This window comes from Poecilia mexicana, unplaced genomic scaffold, assembly GCF_051168715.1.
Source record: "Poecilia mexicana isolate PSO_F unplaced genomic scaffold, ASM5116871v1 scaffold_21, whole genome shotgun sequence".
Taxonomy (NCBI): Eukaryota; Metazoa; Chordata; class Actinopteri; order Cyprinodontiformes; family Poeciliidae; genus Poecilia; species Poecilia mexicana.
Window position 1 is genome coordinate 3,358,798 of NW_028263390.1, and position 12,372 is coordinate 3,371,169.

The 12,372-nt window shown below is 36.4% G+C and overlaps 1 protein-coding gene across 1 annotated transcript in view; it reads right to left on the bottom strand.

The window, feature by feature from the left end:
- Nucleotides 1-5,730, bottom strand: part of opn5 (opsin 5) — a 43,100-nt gene extending 37,370 nt beyond the window's left edge. Inside the window, exon 1 of the mRNA XM_088001984.1 lies at nt 5,466-5,730. The gene's annotated coding sequence lies outside the window, so the exon portion shown is untranslated. The remainder of the gene's footprint in view (nt 1-5,465) is intronic.
- Between the last annotated feature and the right edge of the window lie 6,642 nt (nt 5,731-12,372).

Sequence of the window (12,372 nt, forward strand, 5' to 3'; positions counted from 1 at the left end):
GACTACATATTTCTATTTCTGTTCTAGCTGTTTGTTAGTGCAACCAAGTACATGTCTTTGTTTACACAATTAACTTTCCAAATTATCTGGATTTGCCAGTCACATTTGCAACATAAAAACATTAACTGTTTTTGCAAATGCGCCACTGATTAAAAAAATATTAATCCCAGGAGTAATTACCTGCACAATCGTAAACAACGGCCAACCTTAATAACTAATCTCTGTCTTCCTAATTATATTTTTATATACATATATAAAATATTGCCTCTTAAGTTTTAAAGGTCATTCAACAGTAGAGATATTAATTTTAAACCCATGCAAAGTTGACAACAGTTGTGGACACAGAGAGCCTTCCCTCAGTGGAATCAATTAGTCTGCTCCGGGGAAACGTCTGTGTCAGTATGAGTTAATGCCTGGCCACACCTGGGCTTTAAACCAGGGGATCGACTGGGACAAGAGGGGGGGCCTAACGGCTTGGTGCAGAAATGCAGCAGAAGACGCTGATCAAATATCTACAAGTTTGATGCAGTAAAAACTGGTGTTACCGGTAACAAATAGAAACAAATATTTAAAGCGATATCACTAAAGGCAGAGATGAGGGAATGAAAATACAAAGTGGTGATTCTGGATTCACTCTTTGCTGGTGTGATGGTTGAGTTAAAGAGGCAAAGAGCGGAGAGTGAGAACGCAGCAGCTGGAAGTCTTCACTCAAGTCAAGGAGCTGAGATAACCAGTCTGATTTATCTATTGAATCATCTTTATTGGCTGGATTTTGTCGTCTATCTTTCTCTATTTTTGTGTTATCTAACAGCCTTAATAAATCTGAAGTCAAGGCTGAAGTATTTTGGGGGGACATTTTTATCTTTTCCAAAGTAGGACCGCTATATACCAATAAGTAACTAATCCTGTTAATAAATCCAATATATTATTTCTTGTTTAATTTATTAAATAAAATATTTACGTTAGAAGCAATGACAATGTTTGAAAGCTTACATGAACATAAGTACTGCAGTTTAATATAAGGCTCAGTTTGTATATATAAGATTATTTGTTGAGCGTTAAATGAACAGTCTCTTCTTTTCTCCAATAATTAGTCGGATTGTCATTAAAGTGTTTTTGAGCTCAGAAACTGTCAAGTTATTCATGCAGGGTTTCACCAACTCAAACTTAGGACTTTCTAAGACCAATATGAATTAAATTTAAGACCTGTATTACGACAAAAACATCCAGAAACAAAATGTTGAGACCTTTTGAACAATAACTACACAAGACTGAACTAAATATGGCAACAAACACTGACGAAAACCAAAAACCCAAACACTCCAGGGTTGTGCTGACTTTACAGCAAATGATTAATGTGTTATATTATTTTAGCAACTGACAATTACTGTTTTCTACAAGAACAAATATGTCACATCATACACTGTTTATATTCAGCTGTTACTTAACACAACTGGACAACACTGTGATCCCCTTCGAAACTTACACATGAACATCCATTCACTTTTTCAGCCTCTCTGAAGGTTTTTCAATGCAAACTATATCAAGGTCTTAGACTTTCAAAGTCTATGTTACACACAGGAAATCGTTCTCAGCAGGGAAGAGACAGGGTTGGGTCAGACCCATGTTTGGTTCACACAGCAGGTGGTAGCAGCATTTACCCAGGAGTGAAACCTTTGTGGCTTCCACTCTGCTTGTTTACTTCTGTGTGTCTTTCTCACTGCACCACAAAGCGCCTCAGAAAAACAAAATATGAGGGTCAATCTTATCTTTCCTTACCCCACACACACAGAGCTGTCCAGAAGGGCAGATCTATTCAGTATAATTCTACACTTTGTGCTCTGAGTGGTGTCAAGTATTATTATTATTTTTTACACCATATTTAGAGTTCCTAATAGCGCTTTCTGAACCATTTGAAAGAAGGTTTGTTGCAGTTTATTTTTTACATGTCTGACCAAAGGTAGTCAACTTGTTGTTTCTGTCAGTTTCTGTTTCTTTCTTATTTATTTTCCATTGGCTGTTATTCTTCTTCTTGCACTGACTGAATAAATTAAAGTTGCTTTTACATGTTTGACCAAACTGGTGAAGCTGTTGCTGTATTTAGGTGAGCTGTACTGGTGCAGAGTAGTCAGATCCAGTACATTTATGTGAGTTTAAAAAAACAAATGTCAGCGCTATTCTTCTGTACCGGATCGATGCTAAACGTCGGATTTCATTTCGGTACTGGATCTCTATAGTCCCAACACATGTAGATTCATTTAGAAACGCCAACTAATCCAAGCTCTAAGCACTTCTCAAAATAATCCATGAGGTCTCATGCATTATTTTAAATTCATTCAATTAATCCTTGCATTGTTCTCCATAAATGAGGTAGTTCTGCATACACTCTTTCATAAGTGATGATGATTTAAAAAGGATTTCAAAGGCTGCTCACTGCCTCAGTATGCATAAGGGCTAAACACATTGCTGACAGCTAAAGTTTATGAAATCAGTTTCCATAGGGAGGCTCCTGCCTGTCTGCTTACCTAATCCCAGTTGATGATTATTTTGGCCAAGCAGTCTTTTTTTTTTTTTTTTTAAAGGACAAACACGGTTGTGTTTACAAGACGAACAAAATATTTGCTCTGTGAATCCAATCAAATGCATTGTTTGGTGCTCAGTTAGAATATGCAAGGTATAAAATCAGAAAGAGTTTTCAGTATTAACAAAATCCCTTCCTTCATGTATCTTTGAAAGCTTTATTACTTTTGATTCCAGCAGAAGAATTCAGATAAGAGAAAACCATTCTCTTATCCGGTTAAGGTGTCTGTCTTAATCACATCTCTAAGACCAGACTAATCAAACACAGAGCTCTGACAGGTTGGATCACTTCATCTCGGAAGGATCAGCAGACCTCTGGATGAAGGACCTGGACTTCAAATTAGTTTGCTAATACTTTGAAAATCTGCTGTTTTAAATCACACAGGAAGAATCTCACACCATCCTGTCCCCACAACCATCTCCCATCCAACAGTTCTGTGTCGTTGAACGCTTCAATGTGATCAGTGCAATCTAAGAGTCTGGAAGGGTTATTTCATCTTATGGATCTCATGTGAAAGGTTTAGGCAGCAGACTCTGTTCTTCTAAAACTCGCTTTTTGAAAAGAGTCTCTGTCTGCTCTGAGAGAGATTCCATTTATGGGGCAAGTAATGCATTTTCTGCTCTGTGAGGACCAGACGCCGTCTCTTCCAAGTTTCTAACAGTGACCTTTGTGGAGTTGTGCAGCATGACAAGGACAACATGTGCAAGTTGACCCCCAGCACGTATTAAAACTTACTGCTCCGAACATAAACTAACATTGTTTGATTTATTAGTAGTTAGTCTTTCTGCTCTGGTAGCCTTTACAGACATCCCACTTATAGCTTGTTTTAGCGTTATAGCTTTAACCTGTCACTGCATGCTCTTGGCTATAGTTTAATTAATTACATAGATTTTAATGCGTCACAATTTTTTTTTTTTTTTTGTGAAATTAATCGCTTTTTTGGTACGTCCATGAATGTGTTATTTATTCCATGTTCTGGTAATTATTTTTATTTATTTAATTGTCTATGTATTCATTCTCTTTCTCTCCCTCTCTTTTCCAATTCTAATCAAATATCTGATTAATCAAGGAACATTAGAGAATATGAAAATAATGCAAATCAAAAATAACTAGCAAGATTAAAGAAATGCTGACCTACATATGTTAAACAATTTGGTTGTTTTTGATCATGTCATGTCTGTTCTGAATGTACCCATCTAAATGTGCACCTTCTTTTTTGTTTATTTTTGTTGCCGTTATTCCTTCTCTTATCCAGTTAACAAAAGACTATTGTGCTAAAAGGAGTTAGCCTGTCAGCGAAGCTATTGAAACCTAAAATAGCTTCTCAATGTTAAGCATATTGCAAAATCACAGACGTTACGCTAATGTCAGCGTCTTCAGTCCACATTTCTAAATAAGTTTGATGAACGATCAGAGCTTTATGAAACACCTGAAAAGTGAATGAATACAAAAGCACAATAAACTCATATTTATTTAATAATTACCAGCAAAAAAAGGTTTATTGCAAGCATTTATTGTGACGATGTATAGTTTTCAATTAAAATTTAATTAACTTGCAGATTAAAAAAAAACAAATATATATTTTTTTCCTGAGCTCACATGACTGTTCAGTAATTTAGCAGTAAAAAGGTTTTTTTGAATTATACATTTTTATTTTGTCAATATATGGGAGTTTTTGAATTAAAAATATTTTTTGTCTATGTATGGTTTTTAATTAAAATACGATTCATTTTGATTCATTAATTGCAGACCCTATTGACTCAATTAAGAATTAAGTAGAGATCAGTAACACACAACAACATACAAGTAAGCATTTAGTATCCAAATTAGGCATAATTGGAAATAACTACTATCATTAGAAGCGCTTCGAATTTGATCATCTGCGTGTGTGGAATACGGATCTGTCAGAATTAAAGCTTGAAGTACACTGCTCAAAAAAATAAAGGGAACACTCAAATAACATCCTAGATCTGAATGAATGAAATATTCTCATTGAATACTTTGTTCTGTACAAAGTTGAATATGCTGACAACAAAATCACACAAAAATCATCAATGGAAATCAAATTTATTAACCAATGGAGGCCTGGATTTGGAGCCACACACAAAATTAAAGTGAAATGTTCCCTTTATTGTTTTGAGCAGTATAGTTCAAGGGGGATTCTTAAAACAATCTAAAACGAATTCATGTTGTTGGACTTCCTTAGTTTCATCCTGAACAATTAAATCGTTCCTCCTAGAAGCAGCAGAAACATGTAGAAACCGTTTTTCAGTCAGCTGACCAGCAATGCACAATACATAGTTATATTTGTTAAATTCCACTTTTTCCATAAATGAGTGTTGGCGAAAGAGTTTTACACTTTGAAGCCAAATTGTGTTGGAACTTTAGTAAACGTATCCATACAATATTTTTATATTTTTGTTGTCATTGTGGTCAGCTGCATAACATAGCAGGAAGTAAATAGACAAAGACCTTAAGTCAACATCACAACATGTCAGGCAGTAAATCTCAAAGATGGCACCTGTTACGGTGTGGCTGATTGCATATGAATGTTTTCTACTTTAACACAGTTCAAGTTCCCATAAGGGTTCGGTTTAAATCAAATAGAGCTTTTATAGGTCATCTTAAAAAAAAATATATATATATATATATATATGCAGACTCCAAACATTTTCGTCATCAAAAAAGTATTATGATTTTAATATAGAGAAAATTCATATTTTTCATCCTTTTTGACTGAATTACAAAAGGAAAATCCTTCATAGCCATTGCTTTACAATAACAAACGCACTTCAATCTTCTTGTTTTCATCAAAAGATGGAATAATTAGTGTAAAGTACAGAGTTAAACGGTCCTTAAGATAATTTTTGCCTTTATAACTCACCCTCTGTTCATCGCTCAAATGTCATTCCACTTTAAGTTTAGTGTCCACCCGGGAGCTGCCTGTCTTCCCTGCTCAACTGAATTGGAAACTACGTGGATGAGGCGATAAGGTCTCCTCCTAGCCGCGGACTCACTCTGACTCTGACCCGTTAACTGCTGTGCAGCAACGGCGGCGCATCAGTCAGAGACTGGCGCGAGACCGTCATTCTGTGCTTTTAAGTGTCAGAGCCGCGCTGGCTTCCGGTTCCGCCTTTCAAAATAAAAGTTATTTATGTATTTTTATATATATATATATATATATATATATATATATATATATTATTTTTTTTTTTTCCCTTAACCATTCACTCGCTGATACACAACCTAAATCTACTTCTCCTGCATGCTGCTATGGAAAAAAGTGTGGACATTTTTCTGTGTTAAATACATATTCATACATATGAAATATTGGACAAATGTGAGTATGTCTATTGGTGTTTGTCATGATGTGTGGATGAAGGAGGACACAGGCAGACCCCAGGATAAAGGTGATGATGATTTACTGGGACACAGGAACACAAGAAGCTGGCAGAACAGACTGATAAGACACAACAAGGATCCGAGAGAGACAAAGACAACAGGTGGGTTTAAATACACAGGGAGGATAATCAGGGAACAAGAAACACCTGGGAACAATCAACAGGGAGGACAGGACATCACAAGTACTCACAGGGGAACAGAACTAACTAAACTCAGAAAAAACCTAGAAATGAATACACAGAAAACACAGATCACCACAGTGTTCCTATCAAGAACACCTTCTCATTTGCTTGTTAACATACAAGGCAAACCACCATACCGTACCACCAATCATAATTGATCAACAAAAATGAAGTAAGGTATCTAGATGTGGTGAAGTCGGCCAGCATTCATTAGGACCAAAGTATCAGAATACCAACAGGACGCTGAAGCCTCGACTTCCACAAAATCCTCCTCCTCCCCTGCCCCCCCCAACCAACCCCCCCAAAAAAACAGACTGAAAAGTTGATGCATGCTTTGGATTAAGAGTTCAGTTTGATTATTGAAACACTTTGTTCCTCTCATTACCTCCTGAGCACCCATAATGTCCTGCAGTCATCATGAGTATTGCTGCTGACCATGTCCATCCCCTTATGACCACAGTGTAACAATTTCTCAAGATGTAAACCAGCAGGAAAAAGGCACCCTTCAACAAAGGTCAAATAATTTCAAAGTGGTTTACTGAGCATTATAATGTGTACTGTACTGCAGTGACCTTCCATAGTCACCAGATCTCAGTCCAGCACAACTTCTGGGATGTGCCGGAAAGGGAAATCCTTGTCATAAATGCCAGAAATGTTTCCAGCAGTAGCTGTGTTTCCATTACAAATGTGCAGAAATATTTGTTGACAAAACAAATTATGTAATTGCGGCGTTTCCATTATGTAAGAAATTAAATTAAAATCACATGTGAATAAGTTTGTTCACGGGATAAGTCTGTAACAATCATGGCAGCGACAGACATAAAAAGTTACATGAGATATATTCATAATTCAGCCAATCAGAGGAGACATCAGCATTTTAAATAAGGTTGGAGCGACAAGCCCCGCCTACTTGGGAGTGGCTACATGTGCCGTGGTTTGGGAAAATTGTAGTCTGCATTTTTACAGAAGAGTTATGAATTAAACATGTTGGAATTACACACAACTTTTTTATGAACTGTGTGATGTTGTGAGAGCTCTAATAGAACCAGCAGCACAATGTCTGAAAATAACAAAAATACATCCTCCTAACATTTCCTGATGTTTTCTTTGTCGTTTTCACCAGTAGTAACATTCAGCTGTTGACCATGTGACTCATTTGATGTGAAAAAACAGCTTCTGTTACTGTTTTGCAAAATACTTTTATTTCCACACCTGAAAACCCACTTCATAATCAGCACTAAAACTATTGAACAACTTCATTTTTGTCATTTCAAGTTGTGGGATTTTATGTTTAATGGAAAATGCAGCTACTAGTGCAGCTGTGCCACAGAATTGAATCAGATTTAAAGGCAGAAGGGAATCTAACCCATTGCGAGCAAGTGGACGTGTTACTGAATAAGAAATATATAATTTCAGTCCAAGTCATTTCACACATTTTAATTCAGTCCACTCAAACACACCAGTGACCATCTATCCATTGTTCATACATTCCTTCTTTCTAATGGTCATGTGCTCCTCAAACCCAGTTTATGATGACGGTCAAATCATGTGGAGTATGTCGGTCATCCAAACACAACCAACACGTTAGAGAGCTACGTTTGAGGCGAGGCAGCATGATGTTCTCATGGCTGCCAAATAAGTATTTAACCTTTGTCCACATTTGTGGACAAAGGTTAAATATGCAGTGCTTCAGAGACTGGATTCAGATACTGGCTTCATTCAGCTGGCTGTTTGGGAAAAGACAGAAAACTGTGGGAGGATGAGACTCACAAGTCGTCAAGTGATGCTGCATCTCCTGATCACGGGAGAAATCACAGCCAAATTCCACAAAGATAAAACTGCAACAGTCCTAATGAATTAATTTGAAAGGATTTTAAGATTTTTAGGTGTGCAGACAATTCAGTCCCTCTTCTCCCTAATCTGCATGATCCAGTTCTACCCGATGTTTGATGGACCGAAGGCCAAGGGAGCAGGGAATTGATAGCACAACCAAACATTTTTACAATGTTTCCTATAATTGTTTATCGGCATTTATGTCAGCGTTATAAAATTTGTTCCTTTCTTATTTGGAAACGCTCACACTTGTATTAAACAGCGGTCTGTTTCCTGACCTAATCTTGAATTGTAAGAAGTGAAACTGCAGCACCTCTGACTTTAATGGGTTAACTTACTGCTGTCGCCTCAGATACAACATATAGAGAAAGCTTTGAAAACATTACAATCATTATTAAAAAAAAACAAAACAAAAAAAAAACAGATGCTGTCTTTAATATGGAAAACATTTTTGCATTCATGCTAAATGACAAGGTAGGATATTGATCTTTAAAGAGAAAGTGACCAACTTTGAAATGAAGCTGCACTGTTTCCTGTCTGGTTCGTGCCGCTTTGAGTCTCACTTAACCAGCAGGCAGAATGTGTGTGTATGTGTGTTTGTGTGTGTGCTGAAGTTGGAGCAGCATGACGGATGCTGAATGCTGGGTGGCTGAATGAAAACAAAAACACGAGCCAGTCGAACATCAGGAAGGAAATTCCCTACAGTCCTGAAGGCAGGCAACAAGATTAATACACTGCCTCATTTTTCCTCTTTTCAGGCTGTTTTTGTGCTTATCTATAAAAACTACATAGAAAATACATCATTGCAAAGTTGTAAAGTTGTAAATAATTGTAAAGTTATTTTCCCAACAAACCAGGAGCCATCTAATTTAAGAGATTAATTGCTAGATTAAACTAATTACTTCCAGAAAACCTGACTTATTTTATTACAGAGTAGACAAATTTACTTTAAATTTTATGTTCATATTTGAACATAAAATTTAAAGTCTTGCCACCGGATGCTGATAGATCTGGTCTTTGTCACGGTAGCTGTGTTTCCATTGACCATATAAATTGCCCAATTTGATATTTTAGAAATAAATTTGCAAATGTGAAAAAAAATTGATGAATACCTTTGGAGCTACAATGAGATGTTCCTTATTTATTTATTTATTTATTTATTTATTTATTTATTTATTTTTTGGCCATATCAAAATTGTTTTCTTTTGCAAAACTGCAATGGAAATACTTTTTTCACATCACACAGGTCAGATGATCAACAACCGGATGTTGCTACTAACGTAAACCATGAAGAAGAAGATGACAGGAAGTAGTTTTATAATGACTTCTAGTATCTAAAACCAAACATAGAAATTCATACTCTGAGCAGGAAATGCTTTGCCATCTTGACAACTAAGTATGTTTTTTTTTTATATCAGTTTATGTAAAAAACATACTTAGTTACTTAATTGTTCCAAGACAATGAGATTAGAAACTTGTTTGAGAATAAGAAAAATAGATTTTCCAAGTATGGTGCTTCTTTGAAATAAGGGGCAGAAAAAGATAATAATCGTAACTGTGAAACATTAAATAACAGTAAAAATCCTTTAAGACTGAGTAGTTAATTAATCTGATCTTTTTACAGCTTATTTATGGCAGTGCATTCCTTTTACATTAATTCAAGTGAGACAACAAGTCAGTCACAATTAAAAAAAAAAAGTAATTTCACCAAAGATCTGACTCATTCGGGTTCAGAATTGCACCTCCATTTTTCTTACATCACTTTAAATTCTTTAAAAATGCATTTTAAAGTTATTTTAAAATGTACAAAGTGCAACAGCTTTATGAAGAGCTGGTTCAGTGTTGCACGACGTAACTCTGAAACGCATCATTAAGCTAATTACACAACAAGCCAAGTAAAAATGTTCATTGCTTATTTTCATGAGCTCAGTATTAATGTGTTGTAGTAAATATCAGTGGAGTCGTGTTTTGCTTTCTATGCTGTGGTTTTATTTGCCTGAAGGCTGTGAAAAAGTTCACAGAGCGTTAGGTAGTGTTCAGAGCCCACGGGAGGTCCTTCTTACCCAGAACTCTCACTGAAACCTGAAGTCCACAGGAAACTGTGCGTACACATATTGATCCAATCCCGATCGGTGCAGAAATTGAGACGACATGAGAGATTACCTCAGAGATATGGTTGATAAAAATCTCCACACAGGAAACAGTTGGAGACGCACAAAATAAGAGTCAATAGCTGCATTATTATAATTAATGTGCACAAATCTTTGTCGCTGTTCTGCAAATGTTGAAAAAACACAATTCCGCAGTTGCGATTTTTCCGTTAAATAAGAAATGGCATTAAAATTTTATGTGAATAAGTTTGTACTCACGATGAGTCATTAAAAATCATGGCAGTGATAGAGGTAAACAGTTAAATGAAATCATAATTCAGCCATGGCAATAACCCTCATCATCTATCAGCCAATCAGAGGAGACATTGGCATCTTATTCAGGTGTTGGCGCGACAAGCCCCACATACCTGGGAGTTTCTACATATGCTGCTTCTTAGGGAAATTGCAGTCTGTGATTTTACAGAAGAGTTATGGATTCAACATGTTGGAATGACACAACTTTTTATAAACTGTGATGCTGTCAGAGCTCTGGTGGAGCCAGGTGCACAAAAACGAACCATCATCCTGCTGCTTCTTTTTGTCTTCTGTATTGTTTTTGCCAGTCGTAAAACTGTGTGTTGATCACAGTTGATCATGTGACTCATGTAAAGCCAAAAAGGTTTCTCCATTGCACTTTTACTTCTCAACTTTTACTTCTTTTACATGTCCCTTTTTTAAATGTTGAAAATGTGTATTGGAAAGTTTTCAGTTGTTTATAGTTCTCACTCAACCAGATGAAAATAAAAAAGTCAGATGGGTAAATGTGGTTTTTATTTAGTTGCATAATGATTCTGCACAGCAAAATTAATAACCTCCTATAAAGAAATCTCATTTTCTTAAACTTTCATGTTTGAGACTTATTAATATTTGGAATTACCCAGGAACACTGGAGATAGGTGATTAAAATAAATCCTCAAAACTAAGATTTGCATAATAATTGTGCAAGAGTTCAGCTAAGAGCATTCACAGCAAGATGTAACATTTCACTCCACAATTCACAAAGTATTATTATAATAGGAGCTTTTGGCTCTTGAATTTGGTTCCTCAGTCTGAAGATGCAGCCTTTCAGGGACCTGCAGCATCTTTCAGAGGACAGTGGATCATAACCCTACAGTCTCTGCTCTAACAGTGAATCCTGCAGATGTCTTCCAGAGGCCAATCAAATTCTGCTGTGATAATCACTCAACAGGTCCCACACAAAGCTGTGACACAGTAGGTCAGAATGTTTTCCACTGAACGGAAGGTTATTGGAAAGGTTGAACGTCCTTAGAATGCTAAGGAAATCCTATTTGTTGGGGCTTTTTCACTAGAGTTTTCTAGATTAAAGTTTACTTGAAGTTTCTGCAGATGTGGATAAGAAAAGCTAAAAACCTCTCTACCTCATCTTTATCTATATTAGCTGTTCTCCATGCTTATGACTGAAATGAAGAAGCAGTTCTTTTGGCTTCTTGATGTTTAATGACGACCATAGCTAAGAGAAGAAGTCTGCAGACTTCTTTTCTTAGCTGTCTAATTGCTGCTATGGAAAATACAGACCACCGTCATGTCACATGTAGGTTTTGTGACCGTATTTGTGGGGTGTGTATGTGGTTTGCTGTTGTATGTATTGTGGAGAATAATCCTTTCTCCATGCTAAGTTCTTGATGTATGATGTTGAAGAAGAGTGAGTGAGTTGAATTCATGAATATCATTTTTTAATACCAACGGTTTTCCAGTAACATTTAGTTCATGTTTCAGCATAAGCACCTTGATCAGTGTACAGGAGGTTGATTGAGAAGACTAAGACCCTACTCCCGGTTCTGATTGGTTGTTTTTGACTTGGAGCACTGCAGTTTTACACACTACAATACTGGGAGGAAAGTTTTTATTTTCAGAGATTATCAGTCTCAGACGATACTGTCCCAAGATGGTAATAAATTGTAATAAATTTTGAAAGAACATGTTTTTGTAAAAGCCTCATGCTACAGCTTTAATCATTTCAGAGCTGTTGGTAGGCACAGGAAAACCTTCCTAGGGGTAGGAGGTTATCAAGACCAGTCCTCTTCTTAGCATTCACACCTTTCAGTACTTGGCCATGCAGAAATACTTGTAGGAGAGGTTTGGAGTACCCCTAAATTCAGAGAGTCGGCATGTTGAATTCATTCCCTCTGTAACCCAGTCCAGGAACTAAAAACAGTCTAAAAGTGAAGAGGATGTTTATCAGGGTAGAGTTGCCTGAAGTCAT